General features: G+C 49.2%; 1 protein-coding gene across 9 annotated transcripts in view; it reads right to left on the bottom strand.

Moving 5' to 3' along the window:
• The window catches only part of ST3GAL4 (ST3 beta-galactoside alpha-2,3-sialyltransferase 4), a 178,042-nt gene that overhangs the window by 40,511 nt on the left and 121,227 nt on the right, over window positions 1-16,304 (bottom strand). Inside the window, exon 1 of one of the 9 annotated variants that reach the window (XM_074936872.1) lies at window positions 13,346-13,426. The exons of the other annotated variants lie outside the window; for them this stretch is intronic. The gene's annotated coding sequence lies outside the window, so the exon portion shown is untranslated. Of the gene's footprint in view, window positions 1-13,345; window positions 13,427-16,304 lie in introns of those variants that run through there. 9 annotated transcript variants of the gene reach the window in all.

Raw genomic sequence — 16,304 nt, 5'->3', positions numbered from 1 at the left:
ACAGAAGAGAGCCAGCCAATTCCTACTTCAAGGGAATCCTTCTGGATTTATGGCTCACTAGGACAATCTGAAACCCACTCACCCCCACCCTTTGGTCCTATGACTACAGGGGTGTGAACGGGTCACTTCACCTTGATGGTCCCTTTAGCTGTGACACTCGGGAACCTTTCCCAGCCCTGAAGAAGAGCTCTGTGTAAGCTCGAAAGCTTCTCTCTCTCACCAACAGAAATTGGTCTCATAAAAGCTATTACCGCACCTGCCTTGTGTCTCTAATGTCCTGGGACTCTCATCACTCATTGCCAACCCCATCCAACCTTAACTCTGCTCCCTGAAACTCGCAAAAATACAGCAAATTAGTGATTTCAAAAGGAAAAAATTAAAACTTGGGAAGGAGGGGAAAAATCCGTCTAGCTTGAAAATAAAAACAAAAAAAACCTGTTTGCCAAATCCTCATCAAACTTCTTTGTTTGACCAGTTCTATTTGTAGACCCCATATTGTTAGGAGCTCATGGAGAGTCTCCTCGGTGAGACAGTCCTCTGCTTTGTGGAGAGGGAAAGGGGATCTGAGCCCCTGCAGTGCTGAGTCGGCAGGGCATGTGGCGCAGTGATACCTACGACGTGCCAGCCTGTCTGCAGAGATGTTTACCATGGCTGATTTTCACAGTAAAATAAGAAAGCATTTAAATGTCTAGTTATGGCTATGCAGAAAGGGCAGAGCCTGTGCATCACAAGGTCAGCATAAGGACACAACATACCTAAGGGACTTATCAGCCCCACCGCTTCCTGTAAGTTCCCACCAAGCCAGGAAGCAAAGTTGTCAGAGGAATGCTGAGTTTGTTGACTAAGCGACACCCTGAAGAGAGCTGTTAGGGGCAGGTATGCAAAAAGCAAATATATTTTACTGCCAGCATCACCCTGGCTCTGTGCTGTGGTCTCCTGCAATGGGGAGGGGAAGGGCCACCAGATGAAGCAGGCACTAGTCAGCAATGGGAGCGCAAGCACAGGGTCCAGCTTCTAATTCATGCCCTCACACAGGAAGGGAGGATATAGACATGTCAGCTACCACCTCTTGCACCTTCTCTAACACCCAGGTGATTCTGTGCAGCCCACAGCACTAGGATTCTTATCTCCCATGGATCCTTCCACGACACCCTCCCATTCTGTAGTGATCTCACAAGGGGCCCATGTACGGCATTTAACTTTAGGCTCCTGCAGTTATTAGCTGCCTCCTCTTAGCCACTTGGGGTTTAGCCAGCAGCAGTCCATTCCACAGTCCCCATTTTAAAGGGCATGTCGAAGGCCAAGAGTCAGCCAATCAATGGGAGCTTTTCCATTGACGTCAATGAGTTATGGATCAGGCCCACTCTAAAGACTCCCATCTCCTTCAGTGCCGGCACCGTGCTGGGCTTGACCCTGCAAGGTGCGGAGTGCCTCTCGTGGGACTCTGGCCATCCTCCGGGGTGGAGCCCTAGGTACAGATGGAAATAGAGTTCTGGGAAATGCAATGCTATGGCCACGACGTGACAGTGTGCTGTACCTTTTCATCCTCTGTTTGCACCACTCTCATTTAAAATATTCTTTCCCAGCTGATTAAAAAAAAGTATTTGCTTTTATTAGCATTAAAAATCAAAGCTCCACCTCAGCCTGCAGAACAACCAGACGGGTAATGAGCTTTAAACTCACATTTTAAGTCTCTCGCACACGCAGAGGGAACAATCAGCTTGGTGCTGTTCCTTACCGTCCAAAACCACGTCGGTTTCATCCCGGCAGAAGGTCATGCACTGAGACACTAACACCCATCCCCAGGGTAGTGCTCTATTCCTGTAGTGCGTATGACGTATCCCTTTCCCCATCCGGGGCCAGGTTCACCCCCTTTTAACAGGAGTCAGGGCGATGTGGGAGACCTCAGCTGAAATCGCTGCTCTTCCTCAGGCGGAGAGGGGAATTGAATCGGGGTCTCCCACATCCCAGGTGAGTGCTCTAACCACTTGGCTAAAAGTCCTGAGCCACCACTGGTCCTTCAGTGAATCTAGCTATTTAAACGTGCCCGGAAACACAGGATTTCTGATCAAACAATATATGAGTTTGGGCTCAAAGAAAACATTTTCAATTCACTAGAAAACTTCAGAATGTTTGGATTGGGTTCAGGTTGAATTGAACTGTTTTGCTGATTCTTCAGAACGGCCACTGAAGCTATAAATTAGTTATTCACCCAGCTCTGGTCACAATTATTAAGCATTCTGCTCTCAGAACTTGAGCTGACAGCTCTACTGGTCACAGAACAGATTTGGATAAGAAATAATGGGAAGCATTAGGCAGAGGAGAATCCAGTTTACACTCCCATAGCAGTGTCAGCTCCTGAAGAGCTTCCGTGGGTTAAGGAAGAGCAGATGGAAAGGGATCAGAGACTAAGGGTATGTCTACACTACGGAATTAGGTCGAATTTATAGAAGTCGGTTTTGTAGAAAGCGGTTTTATACAGTTGATTGTGTGTGTCCCCACACAAATGCTCTAAGTGCACGTAGTCGGCGGAGTGTGTCCACAGCACCGAGGCAACCGTCGACTTCCGGAGCGTTGCACTGTGGGTGGCTACCCCACAGTTCCCGCCGTCTCCGCCACCCATCTGAACTCTGGGTAGAAATCCCAGTGCCTGATGGGGCTAAAACATTGTCGCGGGTGGTTCTGGGTACATATCGTCAGGCCCCTGTTCCCTCCCTCCCTCCGTGAAAGCAAGGGCAGACAATCGTTTCGCGCCTTTTTTCTTGAGTTACCCGTGCAGACGCCATACCACCGCAAGCATGGAGCCCGCTCAGCAAACCGTCACCGTATGTCTCCTGGGTGCTGGCAGACGTGGTATGCATTGCTACACAGCAGCAGTTAATTGCCTTTTGGCAGCAGACAGTGCAGTATGACTGGTAGCTGTCATCGACGTAGTCCTGGGTGCTCTTTTAATCGGGCGCCTGGGCAAACTTGGGAGTGACTCAGCCTGGTCATTTCCCTTTTAAGTTTCACCTCCAGCCAGCAGAAGATGATGGCTAGTCGTCATACTGCACTGTCTTCTGCCGAGCACCCAGGAGATGATGACAGCCAGCGGTTGTACTGCACAGTCTGCTGCCAGCAAGATGTATAAAGACAGATGAAGTGGCTCAAAACAAGAAATAGACCAGATTTGTTTTGTATTGATTTTCTCTTCCTTCCCTCTGTGAAATCAACGGCCTGCCAAACCCAGTTTTGAGTTCTATCCTTGAGGGGGCCATTCAGTTTCTCACAAAGCCACCCCCTTTGTTGATTTTAATTCCCTGTAAGCCAACCCTGTAAGCCAAGTCGTCAGTCGCCCCTCCCTCCGTCAGGGCAACGGCAGACAATCGTTCCGCGCCTTTTTTCTGTGCGGATGCCATACCATGGCAAGCATGGAGCCCGCTCAGATCACTTTGGCAATTAGGAGCACATTAAACACCACGCACGTTATCCAGCAGTATATGCCGCACCGGAACCTGGCAAAGCGATACCGGGCGAATAGGCGACGTCAGCACGGTAATGTGAGTGATGAGGACATGGACACAGACTTCTCTCAAAGCAGGAGCCCTGGCAATGTGGGCATCATGGTGCTAATGGGCCAGGTTCATGCGGTGGAACGCCGATTCTGGGCTTGGGAAACAAGCACAGACTGGTGGGACCGCATAGTAAGTGCGTAAGGGCACTTTCATGGAACTTTGTGACTTGCCTTCCCCTGCCCTGAGGCGCAAGAATACCGAGATGAGAGCAGCCCTCACAGTTGAGAAGTGAGTGGCGATAGCCCTGTGGAAGCTTGCGACGCCAGACAGCTACCGGTCAGTCGGGAATCAATTTGGAGTGGGCAAATCTACTGTGGGGGCTGCTGTGATGCAAGTAGCCAACGCAATCAAAGATCTGCTGATATCAAGGGTAGTGACCCTGGGAAATGTGCAGGTCATAGTGGATGGCTTTGCTGCAATGGGATTCCCTAACTGTGGTGGGGCCATAGACGGAACCCATATCCCTATCTTGGCACCAGAGCACGAAGCCGGCGAGTACATAAACCGCAAGGGGTACTTTTCAATAATTCTGCAAGCACTGGTGGATCACAAGGGACGTTTCACCAGCATCAACATGGGATGGCCGGGAAAGATACATGACGCTCACATCTTCAGGAACTCTGGTCTGTTTCAAAAGCTGCAAGAAGGGACTTTATTCCCAGACCAGAAAATAACCGTTGGGGACATTGAAATGCCCATAGTTATCCTTGGGGAACCAGCCTTCCCCTTAATGCCATGGCTCATGAAGCCGTACACAGGCAGCCTGGACAGCAGTCAGGAGCTGTTCAACTACAGGCTGAGCAAGTGCAGAATGGTGGTAGAATGTGCATTTGGATGTTTAAAAGCGCACTGGCGCAGTTTACTGACTCGCTTAGACCTCAGCGAAAGCAATATTCCCACTGTTATTACTGCTTGCTGTGTGCTCCACAATATCTGTGAGAGTAAGGGGGAGACGTTTATGGCGGGCTGGGAGGTTGAGGCAAATCGCCTGGCTGCTGGTTTCGCACAGCCAGACACCAGGGCAGTTAGAAGAGCACAGGAGGGCGCGGTGCGCATCAGAGAACCTTTGAAAACCAGTTTCATGACTGGCCAGGCTACGGTGTGAAAGTTCTGTTTGTTTTTCCCTGATGAAACCCCCCACCCCTGGGTTCACTCTACTTCCCTGTAAGCTAACCACCCTCCCCTCCTCCCTTCGATCACCGCTTGCAGAGGCAATAAAGTCATTGTTGCTTCACATTCATGCATTCTTTATTCATTCATCACACAAATAGGGGGATAACTACCAAGGTAGCCCAGGAGGGGTGGTGGAGGAGAGAAGCACCAGGAGGGGTGGTGGAGGAGAGAAGGACAAGGCCACACAGCACTTTAAAAGTTTAAAACTTTAAAACTTTTTGAATGCCAGCCTTCTGTTGCTTGGGCAATCCTCTGGGGTGGAGTGGCCGAGTGGCCGGAGGCCCCCCCACCACGTTCTTGGGTGTCTGGGCGAGGAGGCTATGGAACTTGGGGAGGAGGGTGGTTGGTTACACAGGGGCTGTAGTGGCAGTCTGTGCTCCTGCTGCCTTTCGTGCAGCTCAACCATATGCTGGAGCATATTGGTTTGATCCTCCAGCAGCCTCAGCACTGAATCTTGCCTCCTCTCATCACGCTGCCGCCACCTTTCAGCTTCAGCCCTCTCTTCAGCCCGCCACTTACTCTCTTCAGCCCGCCACCTCTCCTCCCGGTCATTTTGTGCTTTCCTGCACTCTGACATTGTCTGCCTCCACGCATTCGTCTGTGCTCTGTCAGTGTGGGAGGATACCATGAGCTCAGAGAACATTTCATCATGAGTGCGTTTTTTTCGCCTTCTAATCTTCACTAGCCTCTGGGAAGGAGAAGATCCTGTGATCATTGAAACACATGCAGCTGGTGGAGAAAAAAAAAAAAAGGCAGTGGAATTTAAAAAGACACATTTTCTAGAACAATGGCTACACTGTTTCACGGTAAACCTTGCTGTTAACATTACAGACACAGCACATGTGCTTTCGTTCCAAGGTCGCATTTTGCCTCCCCCCACCACGTGGCTAGCCCCTCACCTTCCCCCCGGCTAACAGCGGGGAACATTTCTGTTCGGCCACAGGCAAACAGCCCAGCAGGAACGGGTACCTCTGCATGTCCCCTTAAGAAAAGCACCCTATTTCAACCAGGTGACCATGAATGATATCTCACTCTCCTGAGGATAACACAGAGAGATAAAGAACGGATGTTGCTTGAATGCCAGCAAACATACATTGCAATGCTTTGTTCTACAATGATTCCCGAGTACGTGCTACTGGCCTGGTGTGGTAAAGTGTCCTACCACGGTGGGTGGAATAAGGCTGCCCTCCCCAGAAACCTTTTGCAAAGGCTTTGGGAGTACATCCAGGAGAGCCGCAAATGCCAGGGCAAATTAATCATTAAACATGCTTGCTTTTAAACCATGTATGGTATTTTAAAAGGTACACTCACCGGAGATCTCTTCTCCGCCTGACGGGTCCGGGAGGCAGCCTCAGGTGGGTCCAGAGGGGACTGCCTCCAGGTCCAGGGTGAGAAGCAGTTCCTGGCTGTCAGGAAAACCGGTTTCTCCGCTTGCTTGCTGTGAGCTATCTACAACTTCATCATCATCATCTTCCTCGTCCCCAAAACCTGCCTCTGTGTTGCCTCCATCTCCATTGAAGGAGTCAAACGACACGGCTTGGGTAGTGGTGGCTGAACCCCTAAAATGGCATGCAGCTCATCATAGAAGCGGCATGTTTGGGGCTTTGACCCGGAGCAGCCGTTTGCCTCTCTGGTTTTCTGGTAGGCTTGCCTCAGCTCCTTAAGCTTCACGCGGCATTGCTTCGGGTCCCTGTTATGGCCTCTGTCCTTCATGCCCTGGGAGATTTTGACAATGTTTTGGCATTTCGAAAACTGGAACGGAGTTCTGATAGCACGGATTCCTCTCCCCATACAGCGATCAGATCCCGTACCTCCCGTTCGGTCCATGCTGGATTTTGAGATTCTGGGACTCCATCATGGTCACCTCTGCTGATGAGCTCTGGCCAGCGTGGCAAGCTGCAGGTGACCATGCAAACAGGAAACTGAAATTCAAAAGTTCGCGGGCCTTTTCCTGTCTACCTGGCCAGTGCATCTGAGTTGAGAGTGCTGTCCAGAGTGGTCACAATAGAGCACTCTGGGATAGCTCCCGGAGGCCAATACCGTCTAATTGCGTCCACAGTACCCCAAATTCAACCCAGCAAGGCCGATTTAAGCGCTAATCCACTTGTCAGAGGTGGATTAAGGAAATCGATTTTAAGAACCCTTTAAGTCGAAAAAAAGGGCTTCATCGTGTGGACGGGTACAGGTTTACATCGATTTAATGCTGCTAAGTTCGACCTAAACTCCTAGTGTAGACCAGGGCAAAGTGTAACAATGGGGCCCTTCTCCACCCCCATAACTACAGTGTGGTCATCCCCCACAGTCAAGGAAAGGAGTATTTCAATAGCACCCTTTGGGGCTCATCTCATGGAGTCGTGTGCTGGGGTTTAAATCTGGAGCTACCCAAATCAAGAGAGTTAACAGATTTTACTGGGAAAGGTAATTTAGCCAGAGATTACCGCCTTTCAGTGCAGCCTGGGATACCCTGGGGCATGAAATGACCTTCTGAAGCAGTAGCTCCTTCACAACCACTCACCCCAGCCCAGAATGTTAATGCCGCAGTCAGAGCCTTATATTAAGGAGAGGATCCCCCCCATCTAGTTTGGAAAAACACAAACTTCTCACCGCAAGGAGAGGGCTACAGAGAGCACGTGTCACAATGTGACTCAAAGTGCTTTCCTTTAGAGTCCCCCTCATCCCACTCCCGGTCTCCCTCTCCCCACCCCTGAGCAAGATGTACCACCCAGATGGGGGCAGACCTAATTGGTGACCAGTCTCCCAAATCCACTGCAGCAGGGGTGTGCTGGGAATGGAACATTTGGAAGAGTTTAGACAGGATGGGAGCTGAGATTTTATACCCCCAGCACATGCACTGTTTTGCATCACATGCCTGTAGAGCCAATAGGCTTTTTTACCCCCTTGCTCCTGAGGAATCTCAGCCATTCGGTCTTCCTCAGAGGCCAAGGGAAGTCCTTAGCCACACAGTAGCAGGCAGGGGAGCAAGCGTCGCAGACAGGGTTAGACATTAAACCCCAGCGGGATCGGCATACGGGATCCTGCACTCCTTACCCACCCAGCCGACCGGTTTGGGCAGTTGCTTCCCACACACCCCCGGCGCAGGGTCACAGACTAAAATCACCTCTTCACCTGCACCGGGGAAAGTCCAGAGAACCCTCAAAATAACATGGCAACTTCATGCAGCGCGGCTGTCTCCGGGGAGCTGGTGCTTGTTTCCCTCTCCCCAGAATGTGTCTCTCAGTTGGGGGGCGAGGGGGAGGAGAAACAGATGAGGGGAAGATTTAACATTAAAACGACAGCACCTGCAATGCTCTGGGGACCCCGGGCAGCAAAGGGTGCCTTGTAAGAGATGGTGTGCTGCAGGAGGGCAGATGTGGGACGCGGAGCTCGTCTGCTTTCTATACATCAGCCCAAACCTCTGCTTTCTATAATCTGGAAATTCTCACATTATCTCTCATCTGCTTTAAATTAGGGATTCATTCTTGGGAATGCTGGAGTGATTAAGAGCAGATCAGCTATCAGAAATGCAAGCTGGGGTTGGCAGAGGCTCTGAAATCTGCCTGGAGGAAGGCGACTCCCGCACGTCACTTTAATTAAACAACACAAGTTTCCGGGTCCAGATTGCGATCTAATTTCAGATCAGAATGATGGGACGGCAAAAGCCCTCCAGATTGCAAAGGACTGGAGTTGTCCCTGCCCACTCAATAATATATCACTCATCACACAAACCACAAAAGCAACAGCTGCTATTTTAGTAGGACCTACGAAAATATGTTTCTATGCCAAACTTAAGGGAGTGTGCTGCTTTTAAACTTTAGCAAAGTTAAAAGCTTGAAGTGACAGGGGTAAGGCTTGGGCACATGGCAAAGGTAGAGAAGGAGAGTGAGGGGAACATAGAAAGCAGCTGTGGGGTGCAGCATGCAGCAGGACTGAGAGCAGAGAGTGCAGACTTTGGGGTGCGTAAGCACAGAACAACGCTGCGGTACACATAACTGATGCACCCCCACTGAGTAGGGTGATCAGCTAGCAACTGTGAAAAAAATGGGACAGAGGGTGGGGGGTAATAGGTGCCTATATAAGAAAAAGTCCCAAAAAACAGGACTCTCCCTATAAACATGGGACATCTGGTCACCCTACCGCTGAGTGCTTGTACACAAAGCGAGACACAGGTGGGATGCAGACCTAAAGAGCACTGTGCATAGAGCAAAGTCAGGATCAAACTCCAAAGAGCAGGAATCCTACAAGCTGCCTGTGTATGAACCAAACAGGGTTATTGCAAATGAGATCCACCTTCCAACCGGCAGACAGGACACAGAGCAGCCCCTTGGCTGGAGAAACCCCTTCCCCACAGGCAGCTTGAGAGGAAGGAAAAGAACCTAGCAAGCCGCTGCAGATATCTGCATCTCCAGCCCCTCCAAGGTGCAGGGTACTCTGGAGGTAGGAACTTCATCTCGACCCTCTTGCCTTTCCAAATTTCAGACTGCAGTGCTCTCCAAGGGGCATGCCCTGGGAATTACCGATACACGATCACAACCACCAGGATGAATCCTGCTGTCCTGACGGAGAGAGTCCTACTAGCTTCAATAAGGCAAACCAGGGGTCAACTGCCATCAATTCCAGTTTCACAAGTTTTTTCCCACCTGGTGACAGGCGTTGCCCTCAGCAAGAAGAGCCAAGCAGGAAGCCCGCCGTTACGTGCTGGGGGTTATTTTACATCTGGGGCTTTTAATGAAAAAAAGAGACAATTTTAACAAAGCCAGTAGTAACAGACATCGCTCACCATCCACTATTTCAGATCACCAAGCCTGCAATTAAGCAATTATTTTAATATGAACAACAGCGTAGAATATATTCAGTGACATAACCGCAGTTTGTAACTGCATAGGATTCTACTACTGCAGGTATATAAATCAGCTACCCAAAGGCTGCAATCAACAAAGGGCATGGAAGCAATCTAGACACAATCACTGCGGACTTGGAGAGCTTTTCATTATTATGGACACCAGGAAGTGTGTTTTTGTTGGGTTTTACCTCATCTTTCACCTATTTCACTTATGTCTCCCTTGGGGGAGAAACGGGTCAATTTCTATTTGGTTTTCAGTTGTAAAACGTCAAGGGATTGATTTTCTACTGTAACAGGAAACACGCGTCTCATTTTATGTGTTTCCTTGTATTGTGCTTTGTCATTCCACTAGGAGCATTCAGACACACAAGAGACATCACACACAGATCTTTAGAGTTATTGCTCCATGATCCTCAAATCATGGATTCCTTCCTCCTGCTTCACCAGCGGCCATGTTCTCTTTCCTCATCAGATCTGTTTATTATGAGATTACATTAAGCATCTGTGGGGTTTGGGAAGCAGGACATATTGTAAGCGCATCTTTATTAGTGGAACTTTCCTGATGATTATTAATTTTGCATTATTGTAGCCTAGAACAGCTCCCTAAGGGATCAGGCCCTGCTAGACACTATTCATGCATATAATGAAAAATTCATGCATATAAGGAAAATATAATTCATGCATACAAGGAAAAAACTGCCCTGCCCCAAACCACTTACAATCTTAATATCTGATGAAAGAGACAGAGCCCAAGGGAATAGTGAGACTATGATTCTGAGCTATTATAGTTGGGGGTTGGATTAAACCTCATTTAAACTGTGAGCTGTGACTGCCAATCCTCATTTAAGATAGCAGTAAGAGACATTAATCAGCCCCTTGCCTAAAACAAAGGCATATGTGAGTCCACCCAGGAATTAGAATTAGGTGGGTGGAAGGTTGGGTTGAGTTTTGTTTTGGGAGTACGGGTCTGTGTGTGTGAGCAAGAGAGAGAGAGAGATAGGATGAGCTGAAGAAGCAAGATCAAGCCAAGCAGACAGAAACAGAAGGCTGATAATGTGGCCCTGGAAGAAAGTTGAGAAAACAGCTCTTTGGGCTCAGTGCTGAGTGGAAGAAGGCTTGGAATGGTAAACAACGAAATGTCTCCTGCTGGGTGTTTCCTGCTGGGTTCAGGAAACCAGGATGTGGTACATTCTTTGTAAATCAACAAAACTGCATCAAAGAAATACCTGACCCTCCCCAATTTCTCCTCCTATCTGGAGCAATCTATAGCCTATCAGACTCCAATTTTTTTGGAAAAAGAAAAGGAGGACTTGTGGCACCCTAGAGACTAACAAATTTATTAGAGCATAAGCTTTCATGAGCTACAGCTCACTTCATCGGATGCATGCAGTGGAAAATACAGTGGGGAGATTTTATATACACAGAGAACATGAAACAATGGGTGTTACCATACACACTGTAACAAGAGTGATCAGGTAAGGTGAGCTATTACCAGCAGGAGAGAGAGAGAAAAAAACCAAAAAACAAAACCCCTTTTGTAGTGATAATCAAGGTGGGCCATTTCCAGCAGTTGACAAGAACCTGTGAGGAACAGTTGCGGAGCGGGAGAGGGTGGGGGAGAATAAACATAGGGAAATAGTTTTACTTTGTGTAACGACACATCCACTCCCAGTCCAAAGACCAGGGGTGGACTGGGAGTGGATGTGTCCCAGTCTTTGGTAATAGTTCACCTTACCTGATCACTCTTGTTACAGTCTGTATCCATTGTTTCATGTTCTCTGTGTATATAAAATCTCCCCACTGTATTTTCCACTGCATGCATCCAATGAAGTGAGCTGTAGCTCACGAAAGCTTATGCTCAAATAAATGTGTTAGTCTCTAAGGTGCCACAAGTCCTCCTTTTCTTTTTGCGGATACAGACTAACACGGCTGCTACTCTGAAACCAAATTTTTTGGCTAACACTTGGGTAAAAAGGGGTAACATCACTGTTTGGATGACCGTAGCACCTCAGAGCCCGAGACCTGGATCAGGACTCCACCGGGCAAGGCGATGTACAAACACAGAAGCAAAAGACAGTCCCCGCCCGAAGAAGCTTACAATCTAAGTGTAAAGCAAGAGACAGCAGATGGAGACAGACCGGGAGAATAAGGCAACCGTGAGGCAATACTGGCCAGCATGATGGGCAGTGGCCACAGCACACCACGGGCCTCACCAATTTAAAGTTTTTGTAGGCATCATGGCAAAGGAGAGCTCTGAGGCAGGAACCGGAGGATAAGATAGCGTTAACAGTCAGCACTCAAAGCAGTCCAGCCAGCTGCAGCATGCAGCAACCGTGGCAGACATTGTGACACACTCCCCATCCATAAATTTAAATTAATACACCACAAGACAGCAAAGCAAGAGCAGAGGAGAGAGAGTCTAGAGTGCAACAGAGGCTCAAGGCCATCTGATTATCTATTGCTACCCAATTCAGGAAACAAGTTGATAGACACACTTGACCCAGCAGAATGACAACTCCCATGGTTGACTACTTGTCCCAGCCACCCTCATGCTAACCCCAGGTATCCCACCCAAGTTTCAGTTTAGGTGGTTACATTTGTCCCTTTTAAGTTCCCCTTACAGTTTCAACTGGATACAGAGTTGTTCTTCACTTTGAATCCTACACTCCTGCGATGTTGCTATGTGCTGTTAAACAGCTACTGTGTTCCACCCTAGAAGTAGCTACAGTTCATTGGTGGATGAAATCATTCCAGCTTGGGACTCTCGGGAATGAAAGGCACTAGAAAAACATCAGTTGATTAATCTAAGGACTTGTCTACTTTGAAAGTGGGCTAAGCTAAACAGGAACAAGACATTCTTATTCTGGGATAAAAGTATCCATACATGGGGTTATTTCAGAATAGCTCTTCCCAAACAATTTGTGTGCAGACAAACCCAAGTACTCCATGGACTGACACAGGCCAAAGCATCAAAGGAGCCATATTGTGCCTGCCTCTCCAAAACCCACACGTGGGTGTATAAATGCAGATATGCAGGGGCAACAGACTCTGGCATTAATTTGTGGCTGCAACTCAGGCCCTGTCCTTTGGGAAATCAGCTCTAAGTTCAAACCAAGCATAAGAATTGGCTTTCTATCGTCTCCCTTTCTGGAGTAGTTGAAAGTCCGAAGCAGTGAATTTCAAAATGTCAAAATAGAAAATGCGAGATACCATTATTTACATAGGTGCCCCGGACATTATGGTATGCCTGATCGATTAGATCCCTCTTAAGAGGGAGGACAATCCAGGAGTAGGGTGCTAGACTAAAATTTGAGAGATCACGGTTCAATTCCCGACTCCAAAGAAGGCGTTCTGTCCAATCTTGTGTATGTCACGTAGGCCAGTGCTACTCAAAATGGTGGTCCGCGGACCGGTGCTGGTCCGCGAGTCATCGGCTGCTGGTCTGCGAGCACATTAGGAAAAAAATTTGCCAGTCCCCCACATCAGAGAGCTTGAGAAGCACGGACATAGGCCGCATCTGCACTAGGAGAACTTTACCCTACCCATATGGGTACATTGGGATTCCGGCAGCACCGTCGTCCAGTCACAGAGCAGGACCCCATTGTGCCCGGTGACATGTGTACACACACACACACACACACACACACACACACACACACACACACCCAAAGAGATAGTATGCTACACCGGCAAAGTGCTCCTAGTACGAATGTAGCTTATACTAAGAAAGCTGCACTTTCACCAGTTCCCTTCCCCCCGCAAAAAAAGTAAGCAATACCGGCAAAAGTGCCCTCCTGCTGGTACGGCCGCATCTCTGCTAGGCGCTTTGCTCGCACAGGCCTCACACTTCTTCCCGCCCCTGCCCGACATAGCCACGCCAGCAGAAATCTGCAGTGTAGACATAGCCTTAGTCTCTCTCTGGCTTCGTTTCCCCATCTGTATCCTGGGGATCAGAGGACTGGGGGTGCGAGAGGCGCTCAGATGCCATGGTAACGTGGCCCGAGAAGCGCCTCAGAGAGAGAAGATTGCAGCAGCTAGAAATGCAAGCGTCCTATTGGAGTTTCTGCCTGCCAGTGACGGCACGGTGCTCCCCTGGGTAAGAGGATCACTCCAATATTAAAGCCAAGCCTAGTTTTCTTCTAATAAACAAAAAGCCCTTCTGTACCTGGCATGGTAAGAATTGCCTGAAAATTGTCATCCCTCTTACCATAATCTCTGGCAAGGTTCCCACAGCTTCAGCCCTCCTCTCCCAAAGCCACAGCGGACACTGCACGGCTCCCATTCTATATTCCCTGGGTCTGCAGCTCCGGGCCCAGAGCACTGTCGGGCCAGAGAGGGGAGAAGCGGGCTGTCGTTTCAATCACACTCTGTGACTGTGTCCCTGCTTCTGTTCTTTTAAAAGCTGGTTTGGGTGGTGGTGGGGGGTAGGGGGGGAGGGCATAGATCTGATCGGCTTGCTAGGGATGGGCACGTCTGACTAATAAAGGTTTCTACTGTGCAGTTACATGCACAAATCAACATGCTCCTCTCGCTGCAGTGGCTGGAGAGGTGCCAGTTGAATACAGTTACCTGGAAAAGGGCGTGGAGCGGGAGTCTGTCATGTCTGAGGTGGCCTTTAGACACAAACCCAGGGCATCAGACGATAACGGCAGGGCAGAGACTTGGGCTTTCCTGCTCTAGAACGCGCTGCGTGTTGTTGTTAGACAAGGGGCGAAGGGACCTGCTGAGCAAGGGACTGGGAGCCGGGAACTCCCAAGTGCCATCCCTGGTTCTGCCACAGAGGGTACGTCTACACTAGAGCGGGAAGATGCAACATTTCCAGCTCGAGGAGTCAAACCTGGGCCAGCTCTGGTCCAGCTAGCGTGCTAACAGAACCTGGCCATAGCACCATGAGGGGCTAACTGTCCTGAGGCAGGTGCTGTCCAGGATATTAAGTACATACTCAGCATGGTCAGCTCCTCCCGCCTCTCACGCTGCAGTAGCTATGCTCTATTTTTAGTGTCCCCTTGCTCACAATAGGCCGGATTTTCAGTGACTTCAGCTGAGGTACTCATCCCCTCCACCAATCTGACCCCGTGTGCTCCTGGCTAAGCCAGTGCATGCCCATCCGCCACACTGGCGCCGCTCTGAAGTGACCTTCTTGTTCTCCAGAATCTCCGCGTTCATATAAACATCTCCACAGCACTAATGGCTGCATCAAACCCTCAAAAATATAAGCAGAGCGGAACCAATGGAGAGATGACTCTGCAGCCAGCCTAGAATAGCAGCTCAGAGGCGTGACCTGCCCCATTCCTCGCAGCAGTGTGGGGTTACCTCTGATGGCCCATGCAAACTCATTCTCTCCCTCCTCCAGCACGAAGGCAGAGAAAGAGGCACCGATCTGCACAATTTACTGCAAGTGGTGTCTCATTTTCAAGCGAGTGGCATTTGGAAGAGGGCACTATTTAATTCTTCCCTTCCAACCACAAAGGATCCAAGCCAGAGATGACCCAGGCCTGCTGACAGTGCATGTGTAGGGGCAGGGCAGAGTGAGAACAGCTGACTTCAGCCACGTGACTGAGCATGCTCAGTACAAGCCAAGCAGCAAATCAGAGGGGAAGGGCACGGTCCTCCCCCCCCCCCAAATCCTCCCTTCTGATCCAAGCCCAAGGAGCCTAGCAGGGGCCATGGGCATACTGAAGTGGGGCAGCCAAGCTCAAGGAGAGCAGTGGAGCTCCAAGTACACATGATCATCCTTGGAACACCTGCACAATCTACAGTGAGCAGCATCTCCATTTGGCAAATCACGGGGTGGAGCTTATTATGCGGACGGAGCTTGGAGAACCACCACCTTCCTCCCCACCCCCAATCTGACTCCCAGGTTCAATCCCCCCGTCCCAGTTTTCCCCTTCTGTAAAACTGGGGTTGATGATACTTCTCTCCCTCACAGAAGGCTGCACAGATTAACCAATGCTTTGAAGAGTCAAGTATTCAAACATTATTCTCTCTCGATTCCCTTTCATCGGGTTAGTTTTACTCTTCTCAATTCTGTTCCTGTGTTAGCAACTGTTTCCCCACTTGTGGTATCTACACTCCACCCAGGATCTGCTCCACTTCCCAGCCTGTTACAGGTTGTCCCCCTGTTTGTGCTCATACCGCTGTACTGGTTTTATGGAAAGCCAAGAGAGAAACAGAACTTTCCTCATCTTGGAAGCCTCAGAATGTTGGATCATATTAAAGAAGTTCTGTATTAAAATCACAAATGAGTTTGATTCCCCATAGTTTAAATTCCAGTGTATTACTAATTAAGAGGTCTCTTGGTTTTTGGTACTGTTTCTCTCCCTCTGTGTGTGAAACTTGCAAGCTGCTAATTGCGTTAGTACATTCTAAGACAGAGTCTGTTCTCAAAGCAATTCACACAGAGAGACTCAAAGCAATACTCTGTAACAACAGAAACAGCTCCCAGAGACTCCCCGGCCTTTTGTTGTATTAACAATTGTGATTAAAATAGAGATAAAGGATGTATGTGGATGGATGCTTGGTGTGGATAATAACTGAATGATCAGGGAGGTGCCAGCCTAAGAATCCAATGTCCATCGGCTGAAGAAGGCGTCAAGTGGAAATAACAAGAGGACCCCCAGAGGGCAGACTGGAATCCACCCAACAGCCTCAAGAAGGGGAGAACCAAAGAACAAGATAACATCTAGCAGCACGGAGCCGTCAGGAATGTACTATCTGCTGATTGATTCAGCAACAGC

The sequence above is a fragment of the Natator depressus genome, chromosome 22 (assembly GCF_965152275.1).
Source record: "Natator depressus isolate rNatDep1 chromosome 22, rNatDep2.hap1, whole genome shotgun sequence".
Taxonomy (NCBI): Eukaryota; Metazoa; Chordata; order Testudines; family Cheloniidae; genus Natator; species Natator depressus.
Note: the sequence above shows the minus strand (reverse complement) of the source record. Positions and strands in the feature narration are given on the sequence as shown.